Genomic DNA, 18,439 nt, shown 5'->3' on the forward strand with positions numbered 1-18,439 from the left:
CCATTTACTTTTTCCTTTTTTAATTTTTATTTTTGGCAGAGCATGGCATTTGGTAATTCTCGGGGTCATTACTAGGGTTTGAGTTGGGATGGGAGAGGGTGTGATCTTATAGGAATTTGAAATTGAGAAGGCAGCACTGCTGAAAAATGCATTGCGGCCAACCTCTGAATTAGGTTGACTTAATTTGTTGGGGGCAGAGGGCAGAAGAGATGTAGGTGTTAACAAATGTGTTAAAATAACTCTTATTTAGTGCTGGGTGTGGTGGCTCATGCCTGTAATCCCAGCACTTTGGGAGGCCGAGGTGGGCGGATCATCTGAGGTCAGGAGTTCAAGACCAGCCTGGCCAACGTGGTGAAACCTTGTCTCTACTAAAAAAAAAAAAGAAAAAGAAAATTAGCGGGGCATGGTGGCATGCACCTGTAGTCCCAGCTAGTGGGGAGGCTGAGGCAGGAGGATTGCTTGAACCCAGGAGGTGGAGGTTGCGGTGAGCCAAGGTTGGAGTGAGCCAGGATCGCGCCACTGCACTCTAGCCTGGGCAACAGAGCGAGACTCCGTTTCAGAAACAAACAAACAAACAAAAACTAAGAGTCTGGTTTATAGAGTACCTGGCTAGATATTTGGTGTTTTGTATACATTTTATTTAAATTCAAATTAGCCCTTCAGTGTTAGTATTAGACAATTTTGTGGATGAGTTAAATTAAGCTCAAGGAAGTTAGGTAACTTAAGATCACATAACTAGTATGTAATGGAACTGCAGTGTGAATTCCTTTCAATCCGATTCCAAAACCAATACCTCTTCTTTATATTGCACTCTCGTCCTCTGTGGTATGCATACAGTTGGCTGTGCAGCAGTAAGCCCTTTTGGTACATCGTATAGAAAATGAGCCATTTCATTGTTTGGGAATACTTGTGTTTCCTCCCCTTCCCCCCCATTTTTAGTATCTGTTAAAAGAAGAAAGCTTTGGCTACTTAAAACAAACTTAGTTATGTTGTTTAGTTTGGTGCCTTTTGATCTGGTCATGACAATGGGAGCGATACTCTTATACTTGCTACTTGTTTCATTTAAACTGAAAAATCAGGAAAAAATATATTAGTACCCGGGAGTGCTAATATGGAAATGAGTTTTTCTTGACTGCTGATAATTAAGCAAAAAGATAATTATATGTTATAAGCTGTGCATGCTGAAAGTAAAATGAAATTCATCTGCTTCATATTTTTTAGGAAAATTGATAAGGCATCATTGTTGTTAATATTTTTCACATTACGTTTTGTATTTCTTAATTCAGATGTTTTCTCTCCACAATTTTGAGAAACAATTAAGAGGGGTTGCTGCCCAAAATTGGGGGAGTCTTGGAACCAAGTTGTGATTGTATATTTATATAAAAGCTCAGTATGACCTCAGCAGGTCACAGCATTTTTTCAATTTGATGATCTCTGTTTTAAAGTGAGAAAGTTTTTACTTGCAGAGTGTTTCTGAATCCTATGTTAATCTTTTTTTGAGTTCTGATTGGAGGCTCTAGTGATACGATTTTTAGGATAGGCTACATTTAGCTATATTTTTTTCCATTATATTTTGAAATCAGAACAGTATTGCAAGTTAGTACTTTCCATACTCTTGTTGATAATGTTTTGCATATGGTATACATGGGATTTGGGAACTAGTTAAGGTACTTGCCTACACTCTACTTAGAGCAAGAAGTAATTTGGGGTTCTCTGTGTACAGATAATGATAAATGGGCCAAGTTGTGCAGCAGGTTTATCTTTAGACTCCTTGCCTCTCTTTTCTGTGTGTCACTCCCTTTTCTTTCCTTTGTGGGTACCTGACTACCTATTTTAATGCCCAAGGCTTTAATATACTCATTTATGCCTTGCCTGCTCTTCCAGGGTACCCATACATACTTTTTCATAGTTTGTGCTCATGTCATATATGGTCATCAGCCCACAACAAGAGAAATCAGAGGAAGTGTTGCCTGGGAGGCAGCTCATTGGGAGTGCTCATGTGTGGGACAGTATAGAACAGCCTTGTGTAAGTAATGCAACAGGTGAGGTGGAATCGTTTTAGAGCAGGCTGTCACACTGAGGTCTTCTCAAGTTAAGACATTACCAGTGCAATGATTCTTGAAAGGTGTGCTGCTAACAGAATGATGTTGTTGAATCTTGTCTGTGTGGGAGTGTGCATGTCTGTCAGCTATGCAGTATCATTCCTAAATAAGAACTTGCTGCTCCTGACATACTTACATACTTCAATGTGTCTTCAGCTCTACATGTTTGGTTTCCTTGTACCTATTTCTTCTGTGCCTAGTTGCTCTGAACCATATTAGTTTACTATGAGATAATATTAAACAATATCATGGATTCAACAAGGATGTCTTAAATCTTCTCCCTTGTTATCCTCATTCTTTCTCTTTTCCTTTAAAATCATAGTGAAAAAGTGAGCTGATTATTTTTTAAAACCCAGAAAATGGAGATTTAACAAATTCATAGCTAGAACAAGTTAGTGTTCACCTGAATAATTTTCTCTAATACTGATCTTGAATCTCTTGGATTGCTCATGCTATTCTAATTAACCAGCAGTCGATACAAGAAAAATATATAGGCATATATGCATTACATTTTTCTTGACCACTGGAGCTCCTTAGTGTTTCTCTACATGTGTCCTTTAAGATTCCTGAGGATGCCAAACCAACTTCTCTCAGTTGAATAAAATTGATATGTTATGAACCATTCGTGTCTTTTTTCTCACTCTTCAGGAACATTATAGAATGTTCATTCTGAAAACAGTATTAGATAACATTTGGTCCAAATCTTTTATTTTTTAAAAGAGGAAACCGAGGCTCATAAAGGTTGAGGTTTAACTTAAGGCCATACAAGTATTTGTTGGGGATGAATTGCTCAGATAAGAGTGTTTTCTGTAGGTTCATAAATAGTGCAGTTTTATTTGTTTGTTTTTGAGACAGGGTCTGGCTTTGTTGCCCAGGCTGGAGTGCAGCCTTGACCTCCTGGGCTCACGTGATCCTTCCACCTCAGCCTCCTGAGTAGCTGGGACTACAGCACACGCTAGCGTGCCTGGCTAATTTTTGTATTTTTTTTTTGTATAGAGACAGGGTTTTGTCATATTGCCCAGGCTGGTCTCAAACTCTTGGGCTCAAGCAATCCTTCCGCCTTGGCGTCCCAAAGTGCTGGGATTGCAGGCATGGGACACCGTGCCCCGCCAACAGTGCAGTCTTTAAATAGTAGCCTAGATACCCATTTAAATTCCAATTTTTATTTTGAAGAGGGGTTTACGAGGTGACTCCTCTGTGGCTGTGTCCTTTGGAGTAAGCTGTAATCAAATTGATATGCAGGGAGGAAGTAGAGGGTTCTTTGTTAGAACAGACTTAAAATGTGGAATATTCTCAAGTACATAAACCTTTCTAAACAGGATGAGAAAGAAACCTGGAGCATTATATGAGCCAGTAGGTCCCATTTATTGTCTGTGTTTTGATTTGTCTTGTTCTGCTTCCCCTACTCCTTACTTTTGCCTGGCATAGACATACATCTCTTTCCTCTGTCCATTTTTCACGTCTGTTCTTGTTAGACTTGGGACTTCAGGGTGAAAGTGAACATTACTCTCTGGTTTCTTCTCAGTTTGTGATTTATTAATATATCCTTCTAATATTTTTTGGGTGTAGGAACCATGGGAAAGGGAAAAAGTAATGCCGAATTCTATTTTTCTCAAACTCTTGGGGAAGAATTTGTACACTTTAACCCACCCTTCCTTCCTTCCTTCCTTCCTTCCTTCCTTCCTTCCTTCCTTCCTTCCTTCCTTCCTTCCTTCTTTCCTTCCATCCATCCATCCATCCATCCATCCATCCATCCATCCTTTTGATGGAGTCTTGCTCTGTCACCTAGGCTGGCATGCAGTGGTGTGATCTCAGCTAACTGCAACCTCCGCCTCCCGGTTTCAAGTCATTCTCCTGTCTCAGCCTCCCGAGTAGCTGGGATTACAGGTGCCTGCCACCATGCCGGCTACTTTTTTGTATTTTTAGTAGAGACAGGGTTTCACCATGTTGGTCAGGCTGGTCTTGAACTCTTGACCTCAGGTGATCCTCCCTCAGCCTCCTAAAGTTCTGGGATTACAGGTGTGAGCCACCATGCCCGGCCTGTACACTTTAATTTTCATTTGGTGTTTTATTTCCAATTAAATGTACTCCCCTGCTCTTTTTTTTTCTCACTCAAGAGACTTCCTGTGTCTACAGTGGGTTTGCCATAGTTTAGTACCACACATGTTCAGAGGGTGCTCAGGAAATATAAGTAATACATAAGTGTCACTTTCTTCAGAACAGCCTGTCTGCATTGGTTCTGCCTAGAGAGAAATTTCATCTTTCTTCATGTACGTGGATCGCTAAGGTTTTCTGGTTGAATTTCTATGTTTTTAAAATAGTTTTATATAGGCATAGTGACTTTTGAAATGGTCCTCCCTCCCTCCCTTCCTTCCTCCCTCCCTCCCTTCCTTCCTTCCTGTCTTCCTCCCTCTTCCATTCCTTCCTTCCTCCCTCCCTCTCTTCCTTTCTTTTCCTTTTCTCTTTCTCTTTTTCTTTTCTTTTCTTTTTTCTGTTTTGACGGGGCTTGTTCTGTCACCCAGGCTGGAGTGCAGTGGCGTGATCACAGCTTGCTGCAGCCTTGACTTCCTGGGCTCAAGTGATCCTCCTGCCTTGGCCTCCGAAAGTGTTAGAATTACAGGGGTGAGCTACCACACCTGGCCTGAAATAGTCCTTTCTAATTCAAACCTGGCTGTTTTACCAGGGAGGACTTACTTGCTCTGAGACCATATTATTGGAAACTTAGAGTATAACAGAGAACTTTTGATTCTTCACTTGTAGAAATAGTCAAAGAATTTCAAGGTTCAGAATTTCACAGACATAGACATAGGGCTGTAATGAGAAGGAAAATATGTATGTACCATCTTTTCTTCCAAAGTGTCCTTGGAGGAGAGCAAGCATAAGAATGGTGCTCAGTGAGGCCATGAGGCTGGGATACAACAGCCTGAATGAAAGCATGCTGTCATAGCCTCCTAACGAAAGAGAACGTCAAGGTGTGAAACCAGAATTCATTGTAATATGCAGTATTTTATGTACTTGTAAATAAAGGTAAGAGAGGTAGGAAGAGATGATAGGGGAGGATTTGTTTGAATCTGTTTCATCTTCTACTTTGCTGAAGTGCTAATCAGATGATCTTTCTATCCTGCCAATATATGAGAAACAGTGTCTTAGAGTAAGAGTATTGGAGCTCATTCTTGTTATCCTGAAGGCCAGCTTGCCTGTCTCATGTAAGAACTCCGGCTTTTTGTGTTCACTTTAAATGTGTTTTTTGTGGTTTTTGCTTATTTTGTTGCTAAAAAAAAGGTAGTGTGGATTTTGTTAGTGAGGAGACAGCCTTTCAACCTTCCTATCTCCTTGATACCAATTTAAGCTAAACATTCTTTTTTTCTATACAAGATATTAACCTTGCCATACCTCGTTCATGTCACGTTGACCATGAGTTTAGCTATCTCTTTTTTTTTGAGACCGAGTCTCGCTCTATCGCCCAGGCTGGAGTGCAGTGGCCGGATCTCAGCTCACTGCAAGCTCCGCCTCCTGGGTTTACGCCGTTCTCCTGCCTCAGCCTCCCGAGTAGCTGGGACTACAGGCGCCCGCCACCTCGCCCGGCTAGTTTTTTGTAGTTTTTAGTAGAGACGGGGTTTCACCATGTTAGCCAGGACGGTCTCGATCTCCTGACCTCATGATCCGCCCATCTCGGCCTCCCAAAGTGCTAGGATTACAGGCTTGAGCCACCGCGCCCGGCCTAGCTATCTCTTTTCTATATAAGGAATCACTGCTGGGAATTGGTCTCCTTCCTAAGGGACCCTGTAATTTTGATTATTTTACTTCTATTCAGGATGTCACTATCCCACAAGAGGCTGGTTGACTCAGGAGTGGGAAGAGAAGGCATAGAAAAATAAAGTAGCTTATGTTTCTCTGCCTAGGATGTTTGCTTCAGAAGTTCACCTGGGCATCTGAGACAGGAAAGGTACAAGAAATTCATGTTAAAATTTTTTTCGTTTCTGTCTTGCTGTTTACATTTATTTAAAATATTTTTAATAGAGATGTACAATTATGCCTACAGAAGGTCCTATTCCTGATACTTAAAAAGCCTAAATAAAGATATATAAATTTTAACCAGTTCCTAATACACTTATAGAATAAAGGTGTGTTGTCTACTGGAGTTTTTCTTCCCAGATCCATTTACAGAGAGGCCACAAAAAATCTGATGCAGGAATGGCAGAAATTTATATTTGTTAAAGCTGTGTAATAAGTACATGAGTATTGGTTGTTGGTTAAAAATAACTCAGTACTTAAAATTGAATCTCAAGAATATATTTGAAAATATTTTAAAGTATTTTAGAGAAAAAATGACATTGCTCACTTAGGAGATTGGCCTCAAAGCGGGAATCATTTGAGATTTTGGATGAATAGTTGTGAGAATTCCTTAGTGAATAGGACAGTGCTGGAGGTGATCACTGAATGTGAATGAATAAATTGTAATATAAATAGTATGTCATAGTAATTGAAACATGGCTTTTTTAGATGGAAGATCATATTTCCTCTTTTAAAAGTTGATTTTACCCAATATATCCTGCTGGTTATAATATTTAGTTGTATATGGAGGTTGAAGCTTAAATACTTGAGCCCCATCTCACTTGCAAAGGCAAGTAAATTGCAGAGTTCACAAACCTGGAAACAACTCAGGACAACTCCAGTGTTTGGCATAATGTTAGGTGAAAGAATATTAGAATATTACACAACGGACCTGGTCTTTCTTTCTTTCTTTCTTTCTTTCTTTCTTTCTTTCTTTCTTTCTTTCTTTCTTTCTTTCTTTCTTTCTGAGACAGAAAAAAAAAATCTTTTTCTTTTTGAAAAATCTTTGTGATCTTTCTTTCTTTTTTTTTTTCCGTCACCCAGGCTGGAGTGCAGTGGCATAATCTCCGCTGCCCGGGTTCAAGTGATTCTTCTGCCTCAGCCTCCCAAGTAACTGGGATTACAGGCACGCGCTACCACGTCCGGCTAATTTTTGTATTTTCGGTAGAGACGGGGGTTTCACTATTTTGGTCAGGCTGGTCTCGAACTCCTGACCTCGTGATTCACCTGCCTCGGCCTCCCAAAGTGCTGGGATTATAGGCATGAGCCACTGTGCCCAGCTGGGACCTGGTATTTCTAACAAATTCTGTTGTTTTCTCACACTGAATTCTGAGTTCTATTATAACAAATGCTCACTTTTTGTTTCTATGCTTTCTTGATTGCAAATGATAAATTTCTGAGATATTGTTAATTTTAGTTACTTCTGGAATATTCCAACCCATGTTATAGATGTTTGGTCCTTTTTAAAATCAACTTATAATTTATCCGAATCCTAGGTCTTGGTTGGTTGATCAATGTTTAGGCAACAGAATAATTGAGTAGCATTCTGCATAGCCAAGTAGCACTGTTTTGCAACCTGTGCCTTGTTGGTCTAGAAAATACTATTGCTTGACATATACCAGGAATTTTAGATTAGAATATTTGGCAGTGTCTATACAGAATCAAAAACATGCATTAAAATGGAGAAGAATACCTTTGTGAATCCTCTAGATGGCAGAACAATTACAACAAATATATCTTAGAAGGTGTCCAAGAAGTGTGTGGAGGAGAGAGCGTACGAAAGATGGGGTGAGACGGGGACCTGCGGGCTCTAAGCTTTCTGTCTCAACCCAACCAGGGCAGATCTGCTCTTATATGTCTTATAACTTGACATTTTATCTAAGATGTTGTTGAAGGAAGGAACAAGGCTAAAAACATGATAGGATGTCAAAGCTCAAAATCTGTTTTTTTTTTTTTTTTCTTTCAGGACAGAGTTTCGCTCTTGTTGCCCAGGATGGAGTGTAATGGTGCAATCTTGGCTCACTGCAACCTCCATCTCCTGGGTTCAAGCAATTCTCCGGCTTCCGCTTCCAAGTAGCTGGTATTACAGGCGTGCACTACCACACCTGGCTAATTTTTGTATTTTTATTAGAAACGGGGTTTCACCATGTTGGCCAGCCTCGGCCTCCCAAAGTGCTGGGATTACAGGCCTGAGCCACCGTGGCGGGCCCAAAGCTCAGAATCTTAAGTTGTGCACACCAACATCAAATCATAGATTTCTGTGAGGACGTATGCATGCATTATTCATGTACCCTGAGCATCTTCAGACTATAGCTGCTCTCACCCCAACACACATGTTGATGAATTCTAGAGTGATGCTGGCCTACTTCAACACTCTGCTACTTTAATTTCTATCATAGGGGTTGAGGCACAGCATAGTCCTTTAGCCTTTGTCCCTGCTGTTAAAGAAATCGCCATTGTTGGTATATTGTATTGTTGGCATAAGGAGAAGAGATGACTTGGGGAGATATAACATAAGTAACTTGTAAAGATTCATTCCTCACAGAGAGTGAAAGAGGGAGGGGGGCAGGGAGAGCATCCAACAGAATAAATGTAAGATTTTAAGTGTGTCACTTTCTCCACTTGTCTTTGAGTAGAAAGATGATTGTAGTATCTCTTCAATTTCATTTGCAAACTACTTATTCAAATTCCCCTGAAGTCACTTTTTAATAGCACGACCAATTTAGATCCTTTTGGATTATCGATGAAATTCTTGATCACAGTGTAGTATAGCAAACGTGATTTCCATATGTCAAATAGAGCAAAAGGATAAGGGATAAATTTGCTATTCTGTATTTGCATACCTCATAATATCATATAATATCCCTAACAGATATTATCTCCTTATAGCTATTATTTCAGTATAAACTACTTCAAAAGGCTCCTTCATTAGACTTTTCTGCAGTTACCTACTTGCCCATTATCAGTGAAACGTAGCTGAGGTATATTTTAGGATCACTATTCTTCTGCCTGTTTGAGATTGTACCTGAGAATGCATTAAGATAGGCCAGCATCAGTCTAGAATTCATCAACATGTGTGTTGGGGTGAGCATAGCTATATTCTGAAGATGCTCAGGGTACATGAATAATGCATTAAGATGCATTAAGATACATTTTCACGTTCATGTAACACATCTATTGATTAACTAGTCCTGAGCTTACCTTGGGAATAGACAGATAAATTAGATGTGGTCTTTATTCTTAAGGCCCTCAACCATGAAAAATGCACTTTCATATGTGAGACAACTATATAAATAGACTTTCTTATTTTTTTAACTTTTAAATTTTTTATAGAGATGGAGTGTTGCTATATTGCCTAGGCAGGTCTCGAACTCCTGGCTTCAAGCGATCCTCCTGCTTTGGCCTCTCAGAGTACTGGGATTACAGGTGTGAGTCGTTGCACTTGGCCATAAATAGGTTTTCAATGTAGTCTGACAAGGTGTTATAAAAGAAATAACTTCAAAGTGTTGTGGAAGTTCCTAGGCATGAGAAGCTCTTCTGTAGGTATTACCAGAAGTTACCCAGAAGTTACTGCATGTAGAGGACTGTCTTTGCAACACAAATGAAGGGAAGTTGATGAAATATTAAGTGTTAAGAGTTGTACCATGTTATACACTGAGCCTGATAGATTTACACCAACAGCTTTCTAGGTTACTGTACCAAAAAATTCTATAAATAGCTTTGGATTTTTAGTTGATAACTGAACTGGAAGTCGTCTCTGGCTTTTGCTTCTTAAAGAACACATTATTCAGTGCTACATTTCTATACTGATAATCAGGAAATAAGAAGGCCCACATAATCTGGTGATGACAACAGTATGACGTCAAACAATGTCTAGAAAAGTGGCAGTGTTTTCTGATTGGCCCAGATTCTTGAGTTATTTCACTAATAATTTCAATATGAAAAACGGAGAATGTCAGATCCTTAAACAACTGTTGAATAATCCATTGGTTGTAATGAACCAGTACATAGGACTGAATAAATGCTTTACGAATTCTCTGCACACCACCGGATCAAGCAATCTGTGTAACTGTAGATAATGAGACTTCAGCTTGAATTGTAATTATGCGTGGAGTTGTTACTGTATTTTTTACACATCATCTTTGTATAGGCTCTGAGTCTAGGAGGGTCAGTCACAAATGACTGATACTGTGAATCAGGGTATTGCCACTGATCAAAGGACAGACTGCACATGTGTTCAGTGTGGAAGGATTAGCTGGTCAGCTTTGTCCTTTGGCTACTGTTGCAAACAAAGATTACAAAAAGAGGTCTGTATATGCCTATGTGTTTGTAAAAGGAGCTTTCATTTTTGTTTCCTTTATTGAACCCCAACTCCTGAATTTATTTTTTACAAATATTTGTACACACAGTACTGTTGCTAAAGAGAGTCCTTTGTTTTTTTGTTTTTGTTTTCTGTGTGTTTTTTTTTTAAACAAATCCATGCTTTTTTAGAAAGGTGTTAACCAGCCCCCTCCCTGCCCTCATACTAGTCCATGTGTCAGATACTAATTAATCTATGTCATGGGATCACTTTATAATCTATATTTAGGGATCTCTTTCTCATTCAGAGACACTGTCTTTTCCATTTTGGGTGTTTTGGTGATTTTTCAGTTTTCTGAGTAGCATCAGTATTTCTCCTTGAACCAAGGTGAAATTTTGCATCTATTCCTCAGTTCTCTAGGGACCTCTTTCGTGACTGTCCGCTTGCTTACTGGTAGTTTCCTTACTCCCATTTTATCATGGTCTGTGAATTTAACCAACATGATGTTTACTCCCACTTTTGAATTATTAATGAAGAAAACTGTGAGATGGTACTTTTGTCTTTAATAGTTGATGCTGAAAAAGTGACAAATGCAATAAAAGCATCTTTCTCTAATTCAGTTCCTGTCATGCATCTCTTTAGTGTCTTGGTGATATGACTTGAAATAATAGTGCTTACATCTCTCTTTCAGCTAGTTCACACTGAAAGCATGTAATCATCTGTTTGATATCAGAGCCACTTCCCAGTCATAGATTGTGATGTCACAAACCAAAGATTGTTCTCTCTCAGCAGGAAGAAGCTGGAGAGGAGATGAATCTTCATGGTGAACCACATCCTTATTCAAATTTGGTCACTTCATAAAGAAAATTCACCATAATGAGGAACTAGTATATTGGCTAATTGAAATGCCCGGTTGACTTATGCTTGAAACACTGTGCCATTATAATGGAATGAAAAAAATTCCTTATGGAAACTTAAAGTTATAATAATGAAGACATAAGTAGATATATATTTAATGCATTTAAAAATATTATGCAATGTCAGTCCCTTTAAGTTAAATGCTAACACACAAAAATGAATTTTAGGTATGTTTCTAATTTTATATACAAAATTATGTTGCTTGGTATTTCAGACAAAAATTACTTTTTAAGATTGTTATGTCAACAGGCCCGAAATGGATGTGTTCATTTTGACCTAGATGCCTGTTTTTATTTTATCATGGTTTAAATAAAAAGCTTATAGCTTTTGGATAATTTAAAATGACCAGAATTTAAAGATACAGTAATAGGTATTATTATAAGGATATGGCAGCCAGAATATTTGCTCCATTTCTATGAAAGGAACTAATAATACACAATCACATTACTTTTACAATATAATTCTTTTATATAATATGTGTGAATGAAATACATCCTAAATTGCAGAAACAAGTAGGCAGGTCATTGACTACATCCCAAGACTGTTGAGAATCTCTTTAATTGTTAAATCTATCAATACCAGGGAAAAATTCTTATAAATAAACCAAATCTTCAGGTACTAGCATAAAATCCCTCATCCATTTGTACCCATGAGATGTAAACTTGAAGCAGTTTTCAATTTCTTTTTCACCCTACTGAAGAAAATACAGATTATTCCAAATTGTTGTAGGGTATTTTTTTGAAAGCTGTTACTGAAACTTCAATAATCACTTTTCTGAATGGGTTATTGTAGAGCAAAGCATTGATTTGGATAGGAAAGAAAGTGAAAATTCACTGGGATTGATGCTAACAAGGACCAAATTGGGGTGGAGCAAGGTAATATTCATTTGCCCATCCATTGTCATTAGAAGGTGAGTTATAGAAACAACGCCCCCAAATTAGTGGGATGTGAGTTTCTGTTTACTTTACAATGAGTAAATAAAATCCAGAACGCTTAAGGAATATTGTTATCTGCCCCCTTTAATTCTATTGGAAGCAGATTGTTTGAGCATAACATACATTTCATACTTTTGTCCAAGTTAGTTAAAACATCTTTAATTATAATTTAAAATATTGATTAATATTCTTCATTTAAAATATCTCCATATTTTTGAATCATGTCTGTTTACAAACTGTAATACCATAATAAGGAGGAAACAGATGAAAAGAACCCTTAAGGGTTCAGCTATTTCTCAGTGTAGGTAAACAACAACAACAACACCCTTAACTATAAGAAGTATTTTGAGATTTCTAAATAAACCGTTTTTTTCTCTGAAACAAATTGGTATATTAGATAATCATTACTTGTTTTAAATTGCTGCTTTCCTTTGGTACTGGAAAATGACAGGTAAGTTTCTGTAATGACTTCAGATGCAAAAGACTTATGATATTTAAGGTTATTTATAGACTATCTTGAAAAGCATGAAGGAATCATATAATTTACTCCCTTAACTAAAATTTGAAAACAGGAAAGAATGCAGTGAAATGGAAGAGAATGTCTAATTTGACTACTTTTAGACAAGTACTGAATACTTAGTTCTGATTACGTGTATTATCACAAGATCTCCGTAGTTAGGTGTGATTTGCTCTTGTTTCCCTGTCTCCTCTCTTCTAAGATAATAGAAATATTAATTGTTATAGGACTTCTTTATGATAAGGTGCTTTGGACCTAAGTTTTCCAGTGAAACTTACATGAAAACCAATGTGGTTGGGATTTCTGCTAAAAATCTATGTAGGAAATTAAAATAACAGATGAAGAAGATCAGATGATTCTGTTTTGTTGTTTTTGCTTAAGATTGTCTCTCTAGAAGTCTCATTATACAGTGATTTCTAGGGAATTTCTAAAAGGCACTGTATCTTTTAAAATTCTTTGATGGCTTCACTAGTGCTTTGCCTTTTACAGTTTGGACCACTGACCTGAGTTTTTGAGGTTTTAAGGTACCAGACATCTTTCATCTTTTTATCCTCTTGTTAAATCAGAAAAGTGTCTTCATAAATATCTGTTATAAAAATGTCTGGTATCTTTAAGATAAATTAGCCCCATCCTACAAGAATTTATACCTCGATTTAGTAGAGATTATTTTTCTTCAGTGTGAATGAAATGACATCACAGCTTTTTTTTTTCTTGCTAACAATAGAAATCAGTCATTGAGCTTTTGTTCCTTTAATGTGAATAGAAATATTTAAAATGCTTATTAATTTGTCTTTGTTTTATCAAGTACTCTGGGAAACAAAGTTCATTTGAATATTGTTGGTAAACATTGTCTGTGAATGGCTCTTATGCACCGTTCAGGGCTCTCTTCATGCATTTTTTTCAAGCTATTAAATACAATTGGGATAAAAATAAAGACAAAGATGAGACAAATGCAATGAAAAATGAATGGGAGTTTTGGATGCTTTATTATCTAGTTATGAGTGACTTGTTTATGCAGCATAAGTAAAAACAAGTGTTTACCTCAGCTTAAATCTGCAAAAGCTTAAGGAAAGGTTGCAAGAAATTCAAATCCACTATCTCATTCACAGCACGAGCAGATTTAATTTCAGTAGACAAGATATAAATTAAGGTTATAAAATTAATTCTTACCTGGCAGTGGTTTGTTTGAAGCTCAGTAATTTGAACTCTGGCTGGAAATAGTAAGCTTCGAGACCCGAAATACCTTCTCTACTTTCCTTTCATGTTTTATTTTGCCAGTGTTTTATTTCTTGCAGTATCTTTATATCTGTATTCCTGATAATCCTGTAGCATTAGTTAGGCTAGTGTGCGGTAGATGAAGACTCCATTGGGCTAGGATTATAGAACCAGAAGGGTGAGTTTTGCCTTTATCTGATAACAGCAGTTGATCTGACCACAAACAATTTGAGTGTTCAGAACTTACTAAAGATTCATTGAATGCTTCAGCAATGAGAAATCCTGATTGTTCCTATATGCATTTTACCCCCTGGAAAAGTTCTGCTTGTTCGTATTTCACAATTACACACGCTTCCAAATCAAGCTGCTTTAAAAAACATTATCTGGACTAGAAGCATGGATGTTCTTGTACTCTCTTGCTTTCCTTTCTCCATACCAACTTTTCAGTCCATCAGCTTCCTTTCTGTAGAGGATGAAGGCATTTCTTCTGTCCTCCTCATGCTTTTGTAACCCATGCTTCTGGTACACTGTTTTTTGAATAGTGAGGTAAAAATCCAAAAGGAAGTAGGGCTTTATCATGTCTCTGGACGGTGAGCGTACTTGGCATGAATGAAGAGCTGATAGCAGCTATTCAAAACAGACAGCAAACTGATGGATGACGCTTCCATACATAAAAAACTGGTTAATTACTTCCCCTGCTGGACAGCAGTATACCCTGAAAGGAAGAAAGAAAGGAGCAGATGATGATATTCGTGTTGATAGGTGTTCTCTGTTTGAACAGCTTGTCATTGGGAAGCGAATCCAGGAAAAGCTGCAGCTTCAGAGTGTGAGCAGGTAGAATGGGCAAGAGTTATTTGACAGACAGTTAAGTGACGTATTTTGGGAGGAAAAAGAGGGCTTAGCACAGAGGTAGCTGGAATAAGGTTCCAAAATGCTTTTGAAAATGTTCATTTTTTTCCTGTTAGTCTTTTTGATTAGAAGCTCTTTTTTTTTTTTTAAGCTTTGCTAGGCATTATTCACAGACATGTTGCTGAGTTGTTTTTTCATCTTTCAGTTTTCCCTAAAGATGGAAAGTAATTTTTAAAAGTCTTTGAGATAGAAAGAGTATACTGTGGGTTTTAAACATTTGTAGCAGAGAAAGGACTGCTTTTTTTTTTTTTTTCTAAATGCACAATGCACGCCTGTTTTTTTTTTTTTTTGTTTGTTTGTCTGTTTTGAGACGGAGTCCAGACTGGAGTGCAGTGGCGCGATCTCGGCTCACTGCAAGCTCCGCCTCCCGGGCTCACGCCATTCTCCTGCCTCAGCCTCCCGAGTAGCTGGGACTACAGGCACCGCCACCACGCCCTGCTAATTTTTTTGTATTTTTAGTAGAGACGGGGTGTCACCGTGTTAGCCAGGATGGTCTCGATCTCCTGACCTCGTGATCCGCCCGCCTTGGCCTCCCAAAGTGCTGGGATTACAGGCGTGAGCCACCACGCCTGGCTTTGCACGCCTGTTTTTATACATCTTTTGGGCATATGCGTTTTGTTGCTTTGGAGTAAAGCATTATAAGGCCTCATTTGATACAAACTTTTAACAGGGTCTTCATTAAAGCTTTTTCTTAAATTAGATGAAATCCAGATTAGCTGTATAAAAGAATAGATTTTTAAATGTCAATTTCGTAATTTTTGCACTTCAGTTTTTAAATTTAAAATTCAAAGTTTTAAAATTGCACTTCAGTGTAAAATTTAAATTTTAAATTTAAACATTTTTCCCTACCTGAGTTCTTTATGAGTATATCTAGACAATATGTTTTTAAATATTTAAAAAATTATTATGCAACATTTCAAACTTACACAAAACTGAAAAATAATACACGAACTTCCAGAAACTCATTATCCAGATTCAATAATTGTCAGATTCAATTCTTTGCTAAAATATTTTAAAGCATATCTCATTTCACCTATTCGTACTTTAGTATGTATATTTTTAAAGTATGGACACTTTTTCGCATGACCCTGTGCATTATCACACCTAACCCATTGGCTATAATCCTCTGGAGTCATATAAGATCCAGTTCATTTTAAATTCCTTTGTCTCAGAAACTATGTCATTTTGTAGGTTTTTTCTGAATGAGAATCCAGACAAAGTATACACTTTTCATTGTTAGCCAATAGAATTTTAAACACTGACTTAGACGAACATGTATGAGAAAGAAGTAAATTTTAGTTTTATAGTGGTGGTTGACACACATTTGTAATAGGCATATTTATGCAAGAGAACATATCTTTAGAATATTTTCTTGAACTTTTCCCACTGAACATTGCATGATACTGAAAAGGATTTAATTTCATAGGTAATGATTGGTCATTATATACTGGTCACTTCTATAATAAATAGCCGAAATTTTAAGCCACTGATTATTAAGCCATTTCAACGATTGAATGTGACTTAGAGTTCAGTGGAGATCCAAAATGAGAGAAGTAGAAATCTTTATCAAATTGGGCCATGGTATTTATGAGGATTGATGACTGTATTATTATACACGTTTTTCATTAACGTCAAGGTTTTTTCCCAATGAATTTTAATTTTTCTATGAAGTTTGAACTCATGGCTCTTTTCTTTTTTTTTTTTTTTTTTTCAGCCCAGAGGTCTTTTATTTATTTATTTTTTTAACACCTATTATGCCATGAATTCATAGGGAATAGGTTCCAGCAGCTCAGGCTCCTTCCCACTGGTTCTCACAAAGTGTGCTTCTCTGGGTGGAGCAGGCTGGCGCTTCAGTTGAACCCAGGTACCTTTCTCTTTGGCTTCTTTCTTTTTCTGATCATTTTCCTTCACGCGTTTCAGGAAGCTATCTCGGCTCTTAGAGTGTTTAATGTGCTCAATACGCACATTAATTCTCTTGGCAAGAATCTTGCCCTTAACTTGTTTGTTTACAACAATGCCAACAGCATGCTGGGTAACGTTGTAGACTCTCCCAGTTTTGCCATGGTAACACTTGTGGGGCATTCCTTTTTGAACAGTACCCATTCCCTTGATGTCTACGATATCACCTTTCTTATAGATTCGCATATACGTGGCCAAAGGAACAACTCCATGTTTTCTAAAAGGCCTAGAGAACATATATCGGGTGCCTCTCCTCTTTCCCTTTGTGTTCGTCATTTTGGCGAATTACTGGAAGATGGCGGTTCCCGCCGAAAGGGCCTCATGGCTCTTTTCTGATACAGCATAACATTTGACTGTTCACTTAACTTTTCCAAGAATACAATAGCATGAGGTCCTGAAAATAACTTGTGTGCCGCACCCTCACCTGTCGAAATTCATTCTCATTCAGATTCTTTCTCTCTTCTTACTCTTATCTCATCTCATCTTTCACATTAGCTAGATGAAAGAGAATGGGGGTGGTGAATATGGGGAGCCCTTAAAGGGGTGTAGATGGAAATTATAATTTTCTATTTCCATCTAAGCTCAAAGCCACTGCTGAGGACCATGCCCCCATTTTTTATGGAGGGCAATAGATTACTTCTTTCGCAAGGTGCTCAGTCTTGAGTACCTCTTGTCATATGTCATGTTATGGCATGAACGTTCGTGAGCTTTGTGTTACACTTTATGTTCTCAAATTATCCCTTGTCCTTTAAATCTTGCTGAACAAGGACTATATGTGCCAATCACTTTTTGAAAGCTTAGTAAATAGTTACTGATTATCACCATTTAATATAGATAAGCTGAATGGGAAAAGGTGAGGAAAGATGCTTCCGTTCTCTTTCCAAGCTGTCTCTGAAATTTTTCTCAATCATTTATAATGCAATGTCAACATCAGGAGAACACTTTGCAAATATGCAGGTTCTGCTGGAGAACTTTGTAGGGTGGGTGAAAAAGTGGTTCTAGAGGGAACTGGGATAATAGATTATGAGTGCATTTTGGGTGCAAATATTTCAGATCATTATCTCTCAGTACTTTAGCTATAAACTGAATTAATAGAAAAACATTGACTCAATTACTGACTTATAGAGTTCCAAATAAAAGATAGTTATACTTCAGCCATTGTGGAAAGTAATTTTCTCCAAGACTTTGCTCGTGGTATTCCTGATGTTGTTCTTTTTTAAATAAAAAGCTGTATTTATTTTTACTTTCTACAGGATGAACTTTCTGCTTTGAAGCAAGGAGTTGTCTACTTGAATTGTATTGCTCAGAGATCTAAGAGGTTGAGTAGGTAGTTGGGTGGATGGCTTGTTTTTCACCCTAAATATGAGGAGAAGGAGGTAGGTCTTGGGGATTTGGACTTTTAGGTTTTCTTTGATACATATAATAAAGCACATTTTTGTTTTGTTCAGATGTCTCAAGTCGCATCTCCCCTTTTGCAACTCTATGTATTCTCATATTTAAACTGAACTCTCCCATCACCCACTGTAAATTTGGCTAAACAACTTCAGAAGCATCATAGATTTTCAAATGAATTTATGTATAATAAGATAAATGATTTTTTATTTTACAAGGTCCTTTTTTGCTAGAACATTTGGTCCATACCTAGAGTTATGCTCATAGCTGTTTACAAAATTATAAATACTTTTATAAAGAAAAAAAAATCTCTCCTTTATGCTCTCCAGTTTTTAGATGAGTAGGATTTGTGGTTAAT

General features: G+C 37.5%; 2 protein-coding genes and 1 pseudogene across 3 annotated transcripts in view; 1 reads left to right on the forward strand and 2 right to left on the reverse strand.

The window, feature by feature from the left end:
* Positions 1 to 14,038, reverse strand: part of CHRM5 (cholinergic receptor muscarinic 5) — a 99,630-nt gene extending 85,592 nt beyond the window's left edge. The window contains exon 1 of the mRNA XM_023230216.2: positions 13,777 to 14,038. The gene's annotated coding sequence lies outside the window, so the exon portion shown is untranslated. The remainder of the gene's footprint in view (positions 1 to 13,776) is intronic.
* AVEN (apoptosis and caspase activation inhibitor) overlaps positions 1 to 18,439 on the forward strand; it is a 186,726-nt gene that overhangs the window by 59,572 nt on the left and 108,715 nt on the right. The window lies entirely within an intron of this gene.
* Positions 16,443 to 17,002, reverse strand: LOC111554583 (annotated as a pseudogene). The gene has a single exon (XR_002735280.1). The product of XR_002735280.1 is annotated as a 60S ribosomal protein L21 pseudogene (transcript).

Source organism: Piliocolobus tephrosceles, chromosome 6 (assembly GCF_002776525.5).
Source record: "Piliocolobus tephrosceles isolate RC106 chromosome 6, ASM277652v3, whole genome shotgun sequence".
In the NCBI taxonomy this organism is placed as follows: domain Eukaryota; kingdom Metazoa; phylum Chordata; class Mammalia; order Primates; family Cercopithecidae; genus Piliocolobus; species Piliocolobus tephrosceles.